Raw genomic sequence first — 19,017 nt, forward strand, 5'->3', positions numbered from 1 at the left:
TGCAGCTGTTCAACAGCTGGCCCCCGTTTACCCCAGGTGGTGGTATCTGAGGAATCAGTTGAGCAATTGCTTTGCTATGTGTTGTTTGGGGTTTGCAAAATCCCATCACAATCCTGAAAGACTAAGTCATCTTGGAGGACTCCCCCAAGCTCCCATCCTGTGTTGGAGAAGTGGGTTCTGCCAGTGAATGGGAACACGAGGGGACACGGGCCTTTGGGTGGAGGAAGAATCTTACATTTCCTTTCCTGAGGGTTTCTAAAGGATACGATTTGCTGTGTGGTCATGTCTCTCACAGACCTAGTTGTTTTCCATGTGTCACTGTTCATACCCTTTCTTTTCTCTTTTCTCATCTAACTCGCTCTTTTACTTTCCTCCCCGTACTTTTCTCCTTTGCTTTTCTTTTTTTAATCCTCACCCGAGGACATTTTTCCATTTTTTGTTCAGATAGAGTGGGAGGGAGAGAGAGGAAGAGAGAGAGAGAGAGAAACATCGATGCGAAAGGGACACATCGAGTGGCTGCCACCCGCACGACCAACCAGGGCCGAGGACAAACTGCAACCGAGGTACATGCCCTTAGCGGGAACCAAACCAGGGTCTCTCTAGACTGCAGACCGACTCTCTAACCGCTGAGCCAAACCGGCCAGGGCTCTCCTTTGCTTTTCATTATATTTTTACTTTGCTCCTCGGCTTTTCTTCTTTCTCTTCCTTTTGGCCAATTGTGTGGGGCTGAGAGATGGGCTAAGATGTGGGGTTTTTCAAAAGATGAACTACTCTTGAGTCAGACGCCACACCAGGACAGCAGCTCCTGCCAACTCGAGGGTCAGGCTGGGCGATCAGAATCCACCGTTGCAGAAGGGATATTTGCAAGAGCCATTCAGTGATCACCTCCTTCAAACAAAAGCCATCAGTCTGCCTCACAAGAGCCTTCCGGGAGCCCCACACTGGGAGTGTCAGCGTTGGACGTGCCTTCTGCTCAATCTAACCGAGTGTCTTTAAACTGCTCCCTCCTAGCTCTGGGATCCACTCTGCCTTTGGGAAGGCAAATCCTTCTGGAGACTGGAGGTTTAAAGAAGTGATTCCCATTATTTTTGCCTGCAAGCACCTCTCCCTAAGCATTTGCTTTGGAAAGAGTTGGTCTCCAAGCAATCAAATAATTCTTTTAATGACCCATTAAGATGACTTGGTTTCTCCATGTTCTAATTAATCACAGATGAATGTGTTTGCCGGCCAGGCTTCTGATGAGCACAAGGTACTCAGTGTTCCCACATGAGCAGGTGCAACTGAGCCTGGTGCACACCAGCTGACATTTCAGTTGACCTTTGTGGTCTGATGACAGATAAATGTGCTTCTTCCCTCAACTTCCCGAAACGTTTGAACCCCCTTGGATACCCGACACCCAACCTATCTTCCTGGGGAACATTGCTTTGAGGTGCAGGAGATGCTGATTAAAGTGACTGATGAAGGGAGCATGCAGAACCAAGGAGCCTGGCATTTAAGGGGGCGTTTAGGAAAGCATGGAGGGCCTCAGGGAAAGGGAGGGAGAAGTCACCCCTGTGAGAGAGGAGGGAGAATTCTGGGTGGGGTGGATCCAGGTTTGGTAGAGTTGGAAGCTTATGGCATTTGGGAGGCTCTCTCTGAGGTAAAGATTACAAAATTATAAATGCAAAATTAGGTACCAGGCCTTGAGGGGTCCGGATTACTAGTTTTAGGGTTACTAGCAAATCTGCTCTGGCCAGGTCATCTGTTCCTTTTGAGGAAGGCCCATGGCCAAAGTCTTCACCGAGCCTCCAGAGTGTCTCCCTGCGGCCGCAGCAGACAAACCAGTGATTTGAAAATGGCATTTTGTAGACACCAGCCGATGTGTGGTATAGCTTTTCTCTAAGGGGCTCCCCAAAAGGTAGAGAGGTTCAGAATATTTCTGCAGCAGCTCCCGTGTTATCTTCGGGTCTCAGAAGCAGGAAGAGAGCTCTGAACAGAGTGGCTTTGGAGGCTGAGACTTGCATTAGAACCTCCAGCTCTGCTGTTTACTAGCCGGGGGACTTTGAACTCAGTTACTTCACCTGCTTCTCCCTCTTGTGAAGATTACATAATAAAACCAAGGTCTCGGGCTGGGCTAATTACTGAATATAAGTTTCTTCCCCTACCTAATCCAGAGCGGAGCAGGTGCGGGCTGGTTTCCACAAACATGCCTGGACTGGACTTTATGTGACAATTTACTATGTTTGAGTTGGACTTTTGTCGAGTTTTAAAAATCCCCATTGCCCCAGTATCTGCGCTCCCAAAGCACTGCTTGTATTGGAGGATTACATGTGACCACTCGATGAATGTGACTTTTTAGAAATCATCAAATCATGCACTTTAAATGAGTGAATTGTATGGAGTGTGGAAAATATCTCAATAACATTGTTATTTTAAAAAGAAATTATTAGTGAAGGTCAGTTTTCTGTTACCAAATTGTTTGGCTGCAAAGAACCAATGAGAAGGAAATGTAACTACGTATTGAAATATCAGTCTTTGTGCTTTTCTTTTCTGCACTTTCTCAGTCTTAATTCTCCTTACGACACCTGTGTCATGTTGGGGATAGTTAGGATTGTCCAAACAGGAATGCGGGGGGACAATGTTTATTTTTTTTATTTCCAAATTTGAAAATGTTTAAAAATGTATACAAGGAGGGTTTTATTGAAAAAAAGAAAAAGCTCACAACTTCAAAGGGGGCAATCTTGAGTAAACAGGACTGAGAGATTATGTTCAACGCCACTGGGACGAGCATGGGGAGAACAGACCACCCCACTTCAGACCCTGCCCCCAGGGAAACCAGAGGCGTGCCCCTGGGTTGGGAGCTGGGTGGGAGCAGAATGGATCCTGGAAAGATCGAGACCAAAGAGGTTTTATATGGGGGTGAAGAGGTGGTCCTGGGAGAAAGTAAAGTCAGCAGTGGCCCGTGAGTCTTCTCCATTGACAGGGGGCTACACGCTCCCAAAGACTATGCTGCGGGCTGTCATCACCCCGGGCGTGCACCCAGCCTGTTGAATGTGCAGAAGAACAGTACAGATGCAAATCACTGTCCCGTGAGGGCCTTGCTTCCCTAGGAGCGGGCTTGTCCCTGGTGGATGGATAAGTGACATTTGTCCATATGCTAAGATTTTGCTGAGCCCAGTCCCAGCTGCCCCGGTTGCCTAATGTCATCACCCCCTTTCTCGGGGGCCCTAGGCAGAGAGAGCGGAATCCTATAAACATTGAGCACATCTTGCAGGCAAAGAGCCCTGCCCTGCCCTGCCCTGCCCGGCTGCAGCAGCAACCAACGACCCTCCGCCATGCGTGGGTCTCCAGTGAGTGCTTTTCCTAAGCACTTTGTGTAGGGTGCTTAGCTATGGTTGAGTTCTTTTTACCTTTTTGTTAAACTCCTGCTGCGTCCAATCCTTGCATCAGCCACTGCTCTGCTGCTCCCTGGCACTAAATACGAAGCATGAAGAACCCATTCAGGACAATTTCTGAATCATTTGACGTTTTCCAGATTCTCTAGCCTAAGGGGAGCCAAGAAGAGGAGGAGACACGGGAATGTGACCCATATATGATTTGTCACCTATGACTTGACTTTGTGAAGAAAGTTTTCAGCTCGAAGAGTGGGAGAGTTGAAAGGGAGGACAGGGAAGGATAAGATTCTGGTCCAAAAAGAAGAAAGCAGGATGCCTGGGGGCAGGAAGGAGGAAGTCCCTGTGCCTCTCCAAAAAGTCCCTGTTCTGAGGAGTGCCCCTCTCCTAAAAAGCCTTCATGAGAGAGTGTTAAGATTAAGATCAGGGGAAGATGAACAACTCAGCAAGTATCCAGGCTGAGCTGAGTTCGGTGCTGGCATTGATGTCCGAGGCAGACCCTGGCTTACCAAGCCCAGACTAGCCTTGAATTTTAAAATTACGATGAGGCTTTGTTGTGTTTATTTCCAGAGGAAGAGAAAGATGAAGAGAGGCAAGATTGCTTTAAACGTTACTTCTTCATCCCAGAAAATGTCCCTTGATGTTGGAAAGGGGCAGAACTAAAAGCAAAATCTTGAACACACAACCCCTCAACTGAGAAAGAACGGGGACCAAGTGCCTTGATGACAGTTCATGCGCAGAAGTCCCCAAAGCATTACCTGAGTGCCCAGCAGTGGTGGTGAAGCTTCAGAAGGGCCTGTGCTCTCCAGACTGGGGCTTTCATTAAAGGGCAGGGCCAGGGATATGGAGATTGTCGCTTTATGCCCCTCACTGGTTGGACCACATCTGACGCGCTGGGCTGACTTTCGACACAGAGGAGGTCTTCCAGCTGGCAGACACCCTCAACCCATTGCCACTGCTCACTCTCCCCATGACCCCACCCCAGGCCTGGTGTCCTCAGGTCCAGAGCTAATCTGGAGTGAGTCAGAGTGGTGGAAACCTACCATCGATGCTTCCCCTCCTCCACCCTCATTTCCCTCTGAGAAACCACCTCCATCATTCTCGACCGTGCATGGTTAGATGTCCACCTCTGAGCTCTAGAAATAAGCACATGATCTAACTCTGGAACTTTTTGTTGGAATTCTCAGGAAACATAAGCTCATTTTTAGCTGAATATGAAGCTGGGAGGAAGTGAACCAAACCTGCTAGAAGCTACGCCTTGGAAACATTTGCCTGAGAGGAACATCAACTTAGTCGCTTGAGTCCAACAGTTCCTGAAGCTGGAGCCCCAGTACCTTGGAGTTTTATGAGCCAGTAAGTCCCCTTTGTGCTTAGGACAGGGTGAGTTGGGTGTCTACCCTTCCAGGCAGAGGAATCTTGATAATACAAATAAGGGATAGGTCAACATGGCGTTGCAGCTTAGAATTAAATAACAATTTTTTTTTTTCAAATTTTGGATCCATTTTTATTTTATGTTTATAACAGTATTTTTCTATTGACCTCAACTGTCAAAAGCATTCAAGATTTTTAAAAAGCATGCATGGGGGAGGTGGTGTGAGTCCTCTGAACAGCAAAATTGGGATTATAATGTTTAGGTTTACATAAGTGAGACCGTTGGACCCACAGTGGTTGTGTTTCTCCCAGTTCACTTTTCCTTTACTAAGCATTATTTTATTGATGTGTAATTGATGTGTATCCTGTTAGTTTCAGGTGTATATCATAATGATTCAATATTTATATATACAGTACGAAATCATTCCCAAAATAATTCTTGACTCAGACTGCTTCTTCAGCCTCTTCCCTGAGCCTCCCACATGTCAGTCTTATCCAGGACCCAGAATCCCCAGGGCATGAGGCTTAGGAATCAGAGTTGCCCTCAGTGACAGTGACCTCTTCCTCCCAATCCCAGTCAACATCTCTGTGCTCTGTCCTTGATTCTGACTCTGTGGCCTGTACCCCCAGACTGCAGTGGATTCTCTGGTCTGGAACTCGTCTGCCTGTTTGGATTTCCCAGCGATCTGAACTTATTGAGAACTTGGAATACTCTCTGGCTACCCTGATGTGCTTTCTGTGGCCAAGTCCCTTCATCCTGGGAACGAGGGTGTTGAGCCAGGCAGTCTGAGATCTACCCCTAAAGAAGCTTCTTGACTCCAGTGTGATTCAGACACACCCAAACGGGAACCTCAAAGGGGACCAACCAGAATGGCAAGGAGTCTGGAAACTAGGTCCTTGAGGTCAAATTCAATAGAGTAGGGTGGCATTTGGCCTGGAAAAAAAGATTAAAGGAGAGATAATGTCTTTCTGCAAATATTTATAGGACTGTCATATGGGACTAGAGCCAATGGTGAATGTCCCAGGGAGATGAATCTGGGGTCCATAGAAGAAGGACCTGTTTTGGATTGTTTTTATGCACTTGAGAATTGCCCTTGACTTTAGCAGAGACAGCTTTACCACCCTTGTCGACTCTCACATGCCTCTCCCTATTCAGGTTAGCGAACACCTGGGGATGGCACCTGGGGAGACTGGAATGAGCTTGGGGTGAGCTTCATAGAGAACACCCACTGCCCAGAACTGGAGCAAACTGCTGGACTTCAGAAACCTAGGAGTAAAAATCTTGCCCATAAGCCAAGTTCAATTCCGGGGAACTGAACTATTTCCTCACTGGGGGACAAAAGAGAGAGCCCCCTGTGCTAAGTCGGGAGGCAGTCATCTTCACAAGGCTGCTGGGAAATGGGGGCCCAAGTTTAATAATGGTAAATCTATCAAAACCAAACGGACATAGCTCACATCCTGTGGGCAATAAACATCCACAGGTGAAATTTTATGAGGTTTTAAAGGGAACTTTATGAGTTTTGAGGGAGCCTTCGTATAAACTGAAACCAGCCATGGAAAAACAATATAATGTGAACTGTGGAAGGCAATATCTGAAAATTCTGTCACTGTTACCAACCAAAGAAACTGTTCAGGGGGAGAAGAAAGATATGCTAGACTTTATGTCTCTCCTATGACTTCTGGTGAGGCAGACTGTTCTACCAGCAACATTTTTAGCTCCCTGAGAGCAAAGGCTTTTCCAGGTCTCCTGTTTCCCACACAGCACTCCATACAGTGTAGGTACATGTGTGTGTGTGTGTGTGTGTGTGTGTGTGTGTGTGTGTGTGCAAACGCACAAAATGAGTCCAAGAGACGGGGAACACTGGTGAGGACTGCCACAGGAGGTCCCCACTATTCTGGCGACTTTTCGCATCACAGGTAGGAAACGTGAACACTGAGTGTTAAGAAGCTTACCCAAGGTCACGTAGTTAATAATAGCTGAATCCTCGTTTGAACGCACATCTGTCTGTCCCCAGAGTTCATGCCCTTTCAACCACGTCTATGGCGGCCAGACTTTTGGATGTCCTCAACCAATACAGTTTCAAAAACAATTAAGAGAACACTGATTGAATTGCCAACATTTTATTGAAAGGATATTGTTGAAAAATTGAGAAAGTCATAGTAACAGCAGCCCAAAAAGACAGGACATGATCTCAGAATAAAGGAAATAAATGTATGAACTACTCTATTCCCTAGTGCACACACATGTCATATGTACCTATAAAAATACTGTCACTGACAGGTGCCAGACTAGCTCTTGGAACCACTACTCTCTGCCACACCTGATCCTCTCAAACCCTGGTAGCACCTAGCACAATGTCCTACACAAAGTGGGTGCTTTAGGGTATTGAAGGACTAACATATTTGCTCTTTTCTGTTTGATCCTCTGAAGAGACCTCAATGGTACAAGTTCTTAGTGTCACAGACCTAGACAACGTGCTTAGTCTTGTTTAACTTTGTACTCATGTCTTAGTAAAAGCCAGACTTTGCCCCATCTCTTGCTCTTCCTGGCAGATTTCTCCTCTTGGCAGACTATCAATACAGCTCCATTGCTGCCTCTCTGACCTGGAACCTCACCCTCAGCGGTTCTTCAAGAAATAGGGTCAAGGAGGCCTGTGCAACCCTAAGAGGTGGTGGGCACAGCTTGGCCTGGGGAGTCTGTGGTTCAAGAGTCACATGCTCTTGTCCCAGCTCTTCTACTGGGTGACCTTAGGGAATTCTCTCTTCTTTTCGGATCCTGGTTTTTGTATGTTCAAAATGAGGGGAGTTGAGCCAAAACATCTCAAAGGGTGCTCCCAGTCTTGGCCATCTCCGCGTCTCCCCCATCTGGCCGGTTCCAGCTCCTTCCACATCAGGGCTCCTTTTGTTTGAGAAAACCTGGAATTCGGGGATGGATTCAATGACAAGTTGGCTCTTGAGAAAGATTTTGTAATTCGATCGTGCAGCTGTTTAGCGATTCTACATGAGTGTAAGATCACTTTGGGGTGGAATGTCAAAGTTTACCAGACATTATCTTGGATCAGTTCTCCTTTTTCCATGAGACCAACTCATTATCCTCAAAAGCATGACTAATTGTGCACAAGATGCCGAAAGGCCCCAGCTGGGAAGCAGAGGACACGTGCTGGGGGCCATCCACCTTGCTCAGGTTTCTCCTGGGTGGGGCTAACACTGGAGGGCCTGGCAAATAGCCAGCCTGTGCCCTGGAAGAAATGACTTGTCAGGCAACTAGCCACAGCCCCAGGAGTTTCTCTCACACTCACTTGGCCTTCCATTGATCTTTGCAGCAGTAAAACGAGGGGAACAGATAGGCTATCCTAGAAGCCTGCCCACTGAGAGGGAGAGGTTAAGTCACAGGGCCCACGTTTAAAAACATTTTTTTTTAAAAGGCTTCCTTGCCCTTTAATTTTAGAATAGTTCCTCTCTGGCACCCATCAAAAGAGGGCTATTTGGATGTCATCTAGAAACAGAGAAGAAAAGGAGAGAGCCAGCTGACTGGGCTGCCTGCTGGATTGATTGCAGTTGCTTTTTCACATACAGATCAAAAGCCTCCTGAGCAGTTAACCCTCAGCCAGGGAGTGACTCCTACAAATAGAGAGGGTTTAGCAGAAGTGAGAGAGCTGGGCGTGCAAATGCATCGCACTCATCGGTGCTAGGGCTTTCTGGTCACCTCTGTAAAAATAGCCTGAAGATGAGTTTTGGCTTCACTCTGCCCTAAACCCTGAGATCTATTAGCCATCTTAATCTGCAAGAGGTAAGTTTCCCCAGACCCTTGGAGATTGCATGGTGACCCTTCCTCAGGCGATAAGGGGCGGGGTGGGGGGGGGGGGCTGTCCAGGTGTAAATGATCTCTTTGTCCTTGGGCGATATCTTCCTATATTATCTCTGGCGATTTGTATAAGAGCTAGAGTAAAAATAGAAAATCAAAGTCTTGGAGAAGGGGCAAGACCAAGAAGGCAGAGACACCAAGGTTCATGTGCTCAAACAAGAAATATGGGGAATGAGTGGATTCGGGAAAGGCCTTCAGGGAGTGGCCACAGAGCAGTCTGAAGGGCAAGCGAGAGCACAGAGACCCGCAGAGAACTACCATGGGAGGAACGCCCCAGACCAGGACCACTGTCCCGTGCCTGCGAGTGGGAGAGTGAGGAAGAACACTGCTAGGTGGCAGGGGCACATCCCGAAGCCAGGTCACACCTGACCTCTACGGAGGGCCAGGTAGACAGGGAGGCTCCCCAGTCACTCAGCACCAGGGAAATCAGAGGGAGAAAGTCAGCATAAGGGTAGATGGGAGAGGAGGGAACAGTAAGGAGACCTGAGAAGGAGGGGTTAAGTGGAACTGCGAGGGGCTCCAACCACCGCGGGGGAGTCCAGGCACCCTAAGATAGAGCGCTTCGGACCATTACAAAGGGTTATGGAGAAAGAGTCAAAAAACAGAAAGGGCAGAGAGAAGCCTTCTATTTAGGAACCACCTGGATCATCCTACCACCAGCCTGGTGCGCGAAACTATGCTTTCCATTCTGCTGACAGACTCCTGCCACGTCTGTGAATACAAAAGTGTGTGGTGTCAGCCTCACAGAGTTGGAGGACAATCCTGCCTCCGCATGTGACCAGTGGAGATACTTACGGTCACCCGAGAGCCAATGGCAGAGCCCCAACAGGAGCTCTCCACCTTCCCAAACCTTTGTTCCCTCCACCCCCCATCAATTTCTGGCTCTCAGAGAGTGTGCGTCTCTGTGCCCCCACTTTTCGACTCCAACAGTTTCCCGTGGGGTCTGCCTGTCTCTGTCCCCTAAAGATTCTCCCATCTCAGCCTCTTGTGTGCTCGACCCTGTGTCTCCGCCTGCTGTAGGTAGCAGACCCGTGTCTCCTGGGCTCACAGTGTGCATCAGCCTCTGCTGGCTGGTGTGGGCCAGCGCCGCCCTCTTTCCCTGGCCCCCTCGGGGGGGTGGACTTTCGGTCTCAGGCCCACATGTGCCCCTCTCCTTTCAGGACAGCCATGTGTGTGGTTCTGGGGAAAGCGGGCGTGTCTGGATGTGCAGGGAGCAGGAGCGTGCAGGCAGCTGCTCAGACCCGATTCCAATCTCCTCGAACACTCCAGATGGGAGAGATGCTCGCATGTGGGTCCACGGGTAACACATGTGTGAGTGCAGCTTAATCCTGTTCCAGTCCAACAATGAACAAGGAAACACCCTCGGAGAAAGGCCAATGTCCCAGGCTTCTGATTAGGGGTTCACTGACTAAGCCCAAAGCTTCTGTCATTTTGTTAGAGAACCTATTCAAGGTTAAGAGGATCTGTTCAATGAAAGGTCAGAAAGGTCATTTAAAACAGGTTCACGACCCCATACGAATCCAAGCGGAGAAACGGAAATGAGAAGTAGAGACGAGAAGAGAGGTTTCGCAGGAGGAGTTAGTTGGTTTCTGTCTGAGGGGGGTGAGCTGTCAAATCCTTTGCCTCAGAGAATCACAGGCTTCCAAGCGGCCTTGAGGTGGGATGGACTCAAGGCTGAAGGACAGGCTATAAAAAATTCTCTTTCCCAAGACCTGGTATGTGGACTTTGGCCAAATCTCTAGATACCAGAAGCCCCACCTTTGTTTTTACAAAGGCAAATGATCCCAGCTCTCCCACTTTGAGCCTCTAGGTGTTATTTCTTTTAAACCCCAAAGACGGACAAACAAACAAAACAACCTTATCAAACACCTGTTCAGAGGAGCCAGGCACCGTGGTTGGGGCTCATAAGGATCCCAAGATAAGTTGGGCAGGGTCCCTGGCCTCCCAGAACTTAGAACAAGGACAAAAGAAGTCAAACTTTCTTTAATTTGGGAAGTTTAAAAATGTCACCCCCCCCCCCAAATAAGTATAAATAAATAAAATAGAATTGTTTCCCAAGATGCTTCCCCTACATTGCTGAGAAGTCTGCTCCCCCGCGAGTGTATTGCAGGTGGCGCTGGAGCCGCCCTCCGATGGAAGCAGGTGGCTGTGCAGTCGTGCCTGGGTCCCTTTCACTTTCCGTAGTCCCCTCCTGAGCAGCTACCTGAGCCGGGGCCTGAGCTGAGGCTGGCTCCTGGCCCGGCGGCTTGCAGGTCTGGGTGCCCAGTGCTCTGGACCTCTCTCTCTTGGTGAGTCTGGGTGGGGACCTGTCTATGCCTCAGCACATCCTTAGCATCCCTTGGCGGTGGGGGGGGGGGAGGGGAGGGGAGCGGATGCATCTCTCCACTTCTGTCTACAGCTTTCTTTAATGTCCATGGATGGGGGTATCGAATGGACCCCCAGGGAGGCTTTAAAAATGGAAAGCCAGTCCTGACCAGGGCCTCCACCGGATGGTGAGAGAGCAGGGAGGAAACAAAAGTGCTTGTGTTAACAGAATGTCATTTCCCAACATGATTCAGGAACCAGCGCTCGGGCAGGAAAAGGAGAGCAAATGCCTTGCCATTCATCACGTCGGACACAGTTATTTTTAGAGCGCACACCAGCTCGGCACTGGGCTCCAGGGCCCTGCCGTGGAAGGAAATGAGGCTGGGCTGATAGAGTCAGTCGAGAGTGGAGATCCTGCAGGCGTGTGTGTGTGTGTGTGTGTGTGTGTGTGTGTGAGAGAGAGAGAGAGAGAGAGAGAGAGAGAGAGGAGTAAGCAGGCAGCCTTCCTCCCAAACTGCAGGCCCAGAGCCTGGCCCCATATGTGAGCAAGAGGAGGGAGACTGATCATGGAGGTGACCACTGGGGATCCTTAGAAGAGAGGGGAGGGCCTGGGACTCAAGAGGGCCCTAGTTCAGGAAGCGCCCCTTCTTGTCCCCCTGACGGCCTGCCCTGCCCTATGCACACAGGAAGTCCCCCTGGGCTGAGGGCAAGGCGCCCCCCACTCTAGACTAGGTAGGACCCCCTTGGCTTTTCTATCACAGCCTTAAAAACATCTGGCCATCATGAAGTCCTCTGTGCCCAGGTGAAAAAGGACAGACCATCTGGGCCCTCCGAGCTGTCGCCAAGAAATAAATTCTGCCCCAATCAGCACCCAAGTACCTATTTTTCTAGAAGGTAAAGTCCTACGTGGGCATGGAAAGAGACCTCCTCTTTGCAAGAGACAGAGATGTTTCCCTTTATTTTTACCTGTTTTTGGCTCTCTCCTCTCTCTAGTGACTGAAGGGAGAGCCAGGCCGGTGGTTGAACTCAGCCCTGAGGCAAAACTGGGCCCAGGGTGTGGCTCCAGGCAGTTTTTCTCTCCTTTTGTCTTAAACACCTTGCCCTCCTGACACTACCTCCAGAGACCTCTGTGCCCTGAACAAGGATCAGAAGCTGCCATCAATATGCCAGTTCTAGCGAGCAGCCCAGAATGAGGTTCATCTCCCTCCTTTCCACAGGTTCTCGCTGGGCCCTGCGGCCCGAGGAGCTGTGCCCTGCGCTTCCAGGCCTACGGAGCTGTGCCCTGTGCCCCGCGGCCCGCGGAGCTGTGCCCTGCGCTTACAGGACTGCTGAGCTGTGCCCTGCGCCCCAAGGTCCGCGGAGCTGTGCCCTGCGCCCCAAGGCCCACGGAGCTGTGCCCTGCGCTTACAGGACTGCTGAGCTGTGCCCTGTGCCCCAAGGTCCGCGGAGCTGTGCCCTGCGCCCCAAGGCCCACGGATCTGTGCCCTGCGCTCCGTGGGGCTTCCAGGGCCTCAGAGATGATGTACTGTCCACAAACAGCTCTGCTGGCCCTGCGCTTCTGGCCAGTTTTGACCATTGTTATTGGCAAACAAGGTTTAGATGACTTTCTGCCCAGCTATTGGACAGCCTCCCACAGGCCAAGGCTACTGGACAAAGCCTGTCCCAGCGGCAAGTTCCTGCGACCGCCTCCTCCCAGGCAGCAGGAGAAGCTCACATGAAGGCTTGAGGGAGCCACCAGCACACTGGGCGCAGGAGTCTCTGTCACTCCTGTGAGCACCCAACAGATGGTTTGTCTGCTGTGCACCGTGATCTGGGCAGTAAAGGGATAGGAGGAGACTAAGGAGGGGCCGGCTCCGACCCATTTATGTTACCTGTGTCTTTCCTTCCGAAGAGTTATCACAAAGAAGTGCCATCCAGCTGTCAACTTAGCAGCAAAAATGCACTTGACTGAGTCCAAGGACTATCAGGACCACCGGGACACAGGCAGGCCGGTGCCTGCCTAGGAAGCCAGGTGTCCCAGTCTCATCTATGCAACCAATTTACACCCATCGGGACCTTGAGTCAACCGTTCACCTATCCGATCAAAAAAGGAATGGCTTTGACCAAGTGTTCTTGGTACCTTTGCAAAGCACCTCAGATGTAACTAGGGAGGTGGGACTTCTAGAAAATATGCTCCCTGGAGAAGTGAATCCTCACGCTGCTGGTGGAAACCAACAGAGAGTAAAATAATAATGGCTAAGTTACTGATCTTCTCCCAAATGCCAGGTACCATACACATGTTTCCACAGTTCTTACAAAAACCCTGCATGGAAGATATCATTTTCTAATTCTACAGACAAAAAAAACTGAGGATCCAGGATGTGAAAGCAATTGCCCAAGGTCACAAGGTGGCAGAGGCAGGACATTTTTGTGATGCCCAAGACCATGTGCTTTCTGTCACACCATCCGCCTCTCAGTGGGTCAAGGAGAACAATACCTGTTTGTTTGTTTTTCTTATATTGAACATCTTTTTGTTTTTAATTTTTTTTTTTTTGTTACAGGTGTTTCTCCTTTTTTACCCCATTGAACATCTTTTTAAAGTTACTTTCTCTGTACTTCATTTTTCCTGTCCATAAAATGATTTATTGTAAAAGAACTGCAATCCTATCCACCTCAAGCTGTGCTGAGAAAAGTAAAGAATAATGTTGATAAAGCTTCTGGCCTCATAAGTCACCAAATGAGAGACTTTTGCAAGTGATGGTCAGATGACTTCATCTGGAAGATTTTGTGGGTGCCTGGTGCTTGGAGCTGAGCAGGATGAGTCAAATGCCAGCCCACCTCTTTCCAGGGACCTGAGACCAACCAACTTCCTGCTTTTCTTTCCTTTGAAACCCTATTTTTGGTCGTGCTTGAATGTCCCCGGGAGGGTTAGGCTGTCTGTCCCGGTCCATCACGCGGTTTGTGGTGCAGTAGGCGGAGGGGCTGGTGTAGGCTACGTTCTCTCTGCCAGACCTTTCTCCTTCTCTCTTCGGCGTGCCCCGTTTCCTTTCAAAATGCATCACCTGCCTCTCTGTTACAGTCTTCTCCGTCTTTCTCTCTTCTTTCCACTCTCCTCGGTAGCTCTGTCGTCCTCCCTCTGATCCCTGTGCCATTCTCCTCGATGAGCAGGTGGCTCACAACTGCAGAGACCCAGCATTATACACACAGCAGGCTGAAATCGCCCTCCCACGACTGCAGCCATGTTCATGACACTGCGGCACCAGTGTGGGGGCCCTGGAGGGCTGACGAGGACACATTCCACTGGACTCAGCGTGGGCTGAAGCTGACACTGACTTACACATCCCAGTTCCAAGAAGAGCCCTCAGCCTGCAGTTGGCAATGGCGGGACGTCATGTTTCTGCTGTTTCTCCTCCCTCCGCACTGATTCCTGAGTTAGCCATGGAGTTTTTGGTCGTCAGGGCCACAGAGGCGTCCCGGAGACACAGGACATTGGCAGTGTTTCGGAACCACCTGGCGCTCTTCTCTTGCTTCCATTCATGACAAGGTTTACTTTTAGAGGAAATTTACAAATGAGCTCCAGCCTGGAAGGCTGGTACCAGTTTCCTCTGAGCCCAGGAAACTCTTTAGGTTGAAAAATCCAATGAAATTGTCCTGCTTTACTGCATGCTCAGCACACATGGCTTCTTGTTCTTTGGAGGTGGATGAAAGGCGAGTAGAAAGAATTGTGGAAATCCGTAGAGGCCATGTCTAGATACATTGATCTGTGGGGTAAAAGGCTCTTGACATAGTCCCAGTTCCACCTCTGACTCTGTGTGACCCTAAACATTGTTTCCTTTCTCTGTGTCTTGGTTTCCATATTTACAGACCAACCTGTACCAAGAAGAAACCAATACATAACTGGAGGAAAGAAAATGCTATGTAAATAACATTAGAGATTCCCCTGCTGTTTGCTTGACAGCAGTTCACTTAGAAGATTCAAGATCCTTTTGATCTGAGATGAGAGGGACCAGCTGCTGAGAGATGGAGCCTGATTTAATCCAGAGTTAACCTTCCAGAAGATCTTTGTAGATAATTTGTGGTGCTTCTTTGTAGTCTAACTCCAGGACAAAGGTGGAGAATATGATTTGCAGAACTGGTAACAAGCATAAACTATCATTTTGGATCAACCATTTTTTAAATTTCTGTCTCCTTTACATTCTCCCGTAGGTCCTTCTGTGCAGACTCAAGAAACCAGTCCTCCTGGACAGGTACTTCTGACCCCACAAGGGCCTATATAGTTAAGTAAAGTTAAGAAATGACAGCTCCACATATCAGGAGCTATATAAAATGCAGAGCGAAAAGTTTTTCCAGCGTGTTTTACTCCCCACCTCGAGGGGTGTTAAGATAACGTGGCTCCGTGTGGCCAGGACGGAGAAGGGCTGGCTGGGGGGCGGCTCACACCCGTCCTACTGGCCTGCGTACAACTGTCTCCAGGCAATCCTCCCTCACGTCTCCATGGCCAGATTGGAGCAGCCTGTGGAAAAAATTCCTGTCTATTTTCAGAAACAGATAAAAGCATTCAGATTATGCAGTGCAAATCTCAGCCTGAAAGCGGCTGGAAAAATCTGTTCCTTGCCACTGTCATTGACCCCCCGACCTCTCCAAGTAATGACATTCAGGCCCGCTTCCCCTCCTCTCGCCTCACCCCCACCAGGACAGACTGACCCTCCGCCGCACATCTGGTCTGTGTCTGAACTGTCAGAGCATTCATTCCTTGGAGAGCTGGAGACAATGGAATAATTAGCGACTGGTTCAAGGAGAAGTCAGTGTTAAGTCCACGTGTGTTTTTTATCTGAATTTTTGGGAGCACGTTTACAATGCTGCCTGGTGGTCCACTCCCTACCCAGAGGTCACAGGGCAGGAGGCCCAGTCTCCAGCAGGCACCCGGGCCTCATTTACTAACGAGACCTGCCTCGGGAGGACAAGTCTATCCTGTGCAGAGCTGCCTGAGACCAGATGTCTGTCTCCCTGTCCTGAACTCCTCTAAACAGACGAGGTTTGGGAACACTGACTAGTTCATCGGACCAGAGCTCTGGTGCAGGGGATTATTCCTGGCTTTAGGGGAAAGCCTGTTCAGAGACGCCTCCATTGTCCAGTGTGCTCATGTTTGCAATAAATCAGTCATGCTCTGAAGACATGAAAATGTAAACACAATAAACCAGGCTTAGGCTTAGTGCATCAAGGAGCAAATATCCGTCAAACACACTCTGGAGGACCACTCTGTGAGCTTTATCATCTGGGAGGCATTGGGGGTCTCAGCACTCCACACTGAAAAGATCTTTCCTTCCAGAATGCTTTGTGCTTAGCACTGCTCCCTGAATAATGCATTAGCACCAAGCTCCTCCTACAAGAGTACTCGTTTTAAGCTCTTGTTTTTCTTCCTCCACTGGAAGGGTTCACAATCCAATTAGAAGTCAGACAAAACCAGCTGCCCAAGGAGCCAGACCGGATGACTCTTCCCAAGGGAATGGGATGGGCCTCTTATTCCGTCTTCCCTGGCTTCCTCTTCTGGATACACCACAGGGAGGGCAGGGCTAGAATGAAGAAGCCACCATCAAGCAAGAGACTTGAAGAGCAGGGCCCATCCATCTGGCAGGTGAACAAGCCAGTCATTGCAGCAAAGATGGATTCCGGATGGAAGAAACAGAGGGCGGGGGAGCTGCATGCTGGGTATAGTCCAGGAGCTCCCACAGCCACAGGGAGGGTGGACAGAGCAAGGGAGCCTGGGACCCTGCCACACACCCCCCCCCCCCAAGGAGCTAGATCTGAGTCTCTGTCTCTCTACTTTTAAATCAAAATCTTTAGTCTAAGGCAAGAACCAAGGAGCTAGTGAACATGGTGGTGATAGTTACTAAAAAGCAGCGGCAGGGTACTAGGAAAGAAAAACCACAGCTCAAATCATACCCTGACGCATGTCGTTTAACTCTGTGCATCTCTAGGCCCTTGCTCAAGCTTGTCCCTCTGCCTGGAGTGCACCACCTTCTCCTCCTCCTTAAACGCTGCTAAAATGTTACCTCTTCCATAAGGTTTTCCCGCAGTCCTTCAGTCAGAATAAACATCCCTTTCCTTGCGCTGCAGCAGAACCATCTCTCTGTTAGGATGCGCACTGTCTTCTGGTTGTACTCCAGGTAGTGAAGTCGGTGTCTGTCTCCGCAGCCTTGAGGACGGAGTCTGTGGTTTATTTGTATTGTTTCCCACCCACTCCCAGACCTGGCGCAAAAGTCGTTGTCAGATTGAATCATATCACTCATGGGTCATAGTGGAGTCACTGTCCTATGTACAGGGATGTGTAGAGCACGCTTCTTTCTCTCTCTCTCTTTTCTGAGATAAAATTCACATAACATTAAATTCACCTCTTTAATCATTTTGAAGTGTACAGTTTGGTGGTTTTTAGTGTGTTCACAATGCTGGGCAACCGTCACCAGTAATTCGAAACATTTTATCTCCCCCAAAAGAGACCCTTTACTCATTAAATAGTCACTCTGCATTGTCCCCTCCCCAGCCCTAGGGAACCACTAATCTAGTGTCTGTCTCTATGAATTTGCCTATTCTGGATACTTCCTAACAGTGGAATCATATTATATGTGACTTTTTCTATCTGGCTTCTTTTGTGACAATGTTTTCAAGGTTCATCCATGTTGTAGCATATATCAGTACTATTTCAATGTATGGACATACCACATTTTGTTTATCCGCCATCAGTTGATGGACATTTGGGTTGTTTCTACTTTTTGGCTATTGTGAATAATGCTGCCATGGATATTTGTTTGCATGTTTTTGTATGGACATCTGTTTCTAATTCTCTTGGAGATATATATATATATATGGAACTGATGGATCATATGGTAACTATATTTCACATTTTGAAGAACTAACAAACGTTTCCAAAGCAGCTGCACCATGTTGCATTCCCACACGCAACATCTGAGGGTTCTGATTTCTTCACATTCTGGCCTTTGTTTGTTATTTTGGTTTTTTGTTGTTTTGCTTTGTTTTTTATTACAGCCATCCCAATGGGTGCAAAGTGGTATCTCATTGTAGTTTTGGGTTGTATTTTCTCTAATAACTAATGAGGTTGAGCATTTTTTTTCATGTGCTCATGGCTATTTTTGTATCTTCTTTAACAAAATATCTATTCAACCTCAATAACTAATGAGGTTGTCCATTTTATTTTATTTTTTCAATTTTTATTAATTTATTTTTTTTACAGATGTTTCTCCTTTTTCCCCTCTAGACACCCTCCTCTCCATCCAGCCCAACCCCCCACCGCCCAGCACTGTTGTCTATGTCCACTGGTTACGCATACATGCATATAAGTACTTAGGTTCATCTCATCCATTCCCCCTGTCCCCTTCCTCTGAGGTTTATGGTTCAGACTGATAGACCTTTGTCCATTTTAAAATCAGGTTGTTTGCCTTTTTGTTACTGAGTTGTAAGAGTCTTAATATATTCTGGATACTAGACTCTTATTTCCTCTCATTTTGTGGTTCGTCTTTTCACTTTCTTAGAAGTGACCCTCAATGTACAAAAGTAGTAATTTTGAGGAAGTCCAGTTTATCCAATTTTTCTTTTGTTCCTTGAGCTCTTGGTGTCATATCTAAGAAACCATTGCCTAAACCAAGGTTCTATATTTCCTTCTAAGAATTTCATAGTTTTTACTCTTATATTTAAGTATTTGATGTATTTTGAGTTAATTATGTATGAGACATGAGGTAGGGGTCCAAATTCGTTCTATTGCATGTGCCTATCTAGTTGTCTCAGCACCATTTGACGGTCTTCACACCCTTGTTGGAAACCCATTCCTCATCCATATTTTATACTGTTACTTTATTGAATTCATCACTGGAAATAAGGATGTGACACCCAATGCTGGTCATTGTATAAGTTGCCACTTTTCATTACTTTAAGCTCTTAAATATTTATTTGTGCCTGTCAGTCTAGATGATTTCTTTTATTACTTCAAAACTGAGGAAATTCACCCTGTTTTAATTATTTCTGTTTGTTTTTCTTGGTATCTCTGGTGTCAACTAGATTGACTTGCACATAGTATGCAATTAATCTTCACTGACTTGTATTAAATTAATAGTA

The sequence above is a fragment of the Molossus molossus genome, unplaced genomic scaffold, assembly GCF_014108415.1.
Source record: "Molossus molossus isolate mMolMol1 unplaced genomic scaffold, mMolMol1.p scaffold_m16_p_15, whole genome shotgun sequence".
NCBI lineage: Eukaryota > Metazoa > Chordata > Mammalia > Chiroptera > Molossidae > Molossus > Molossus molossus.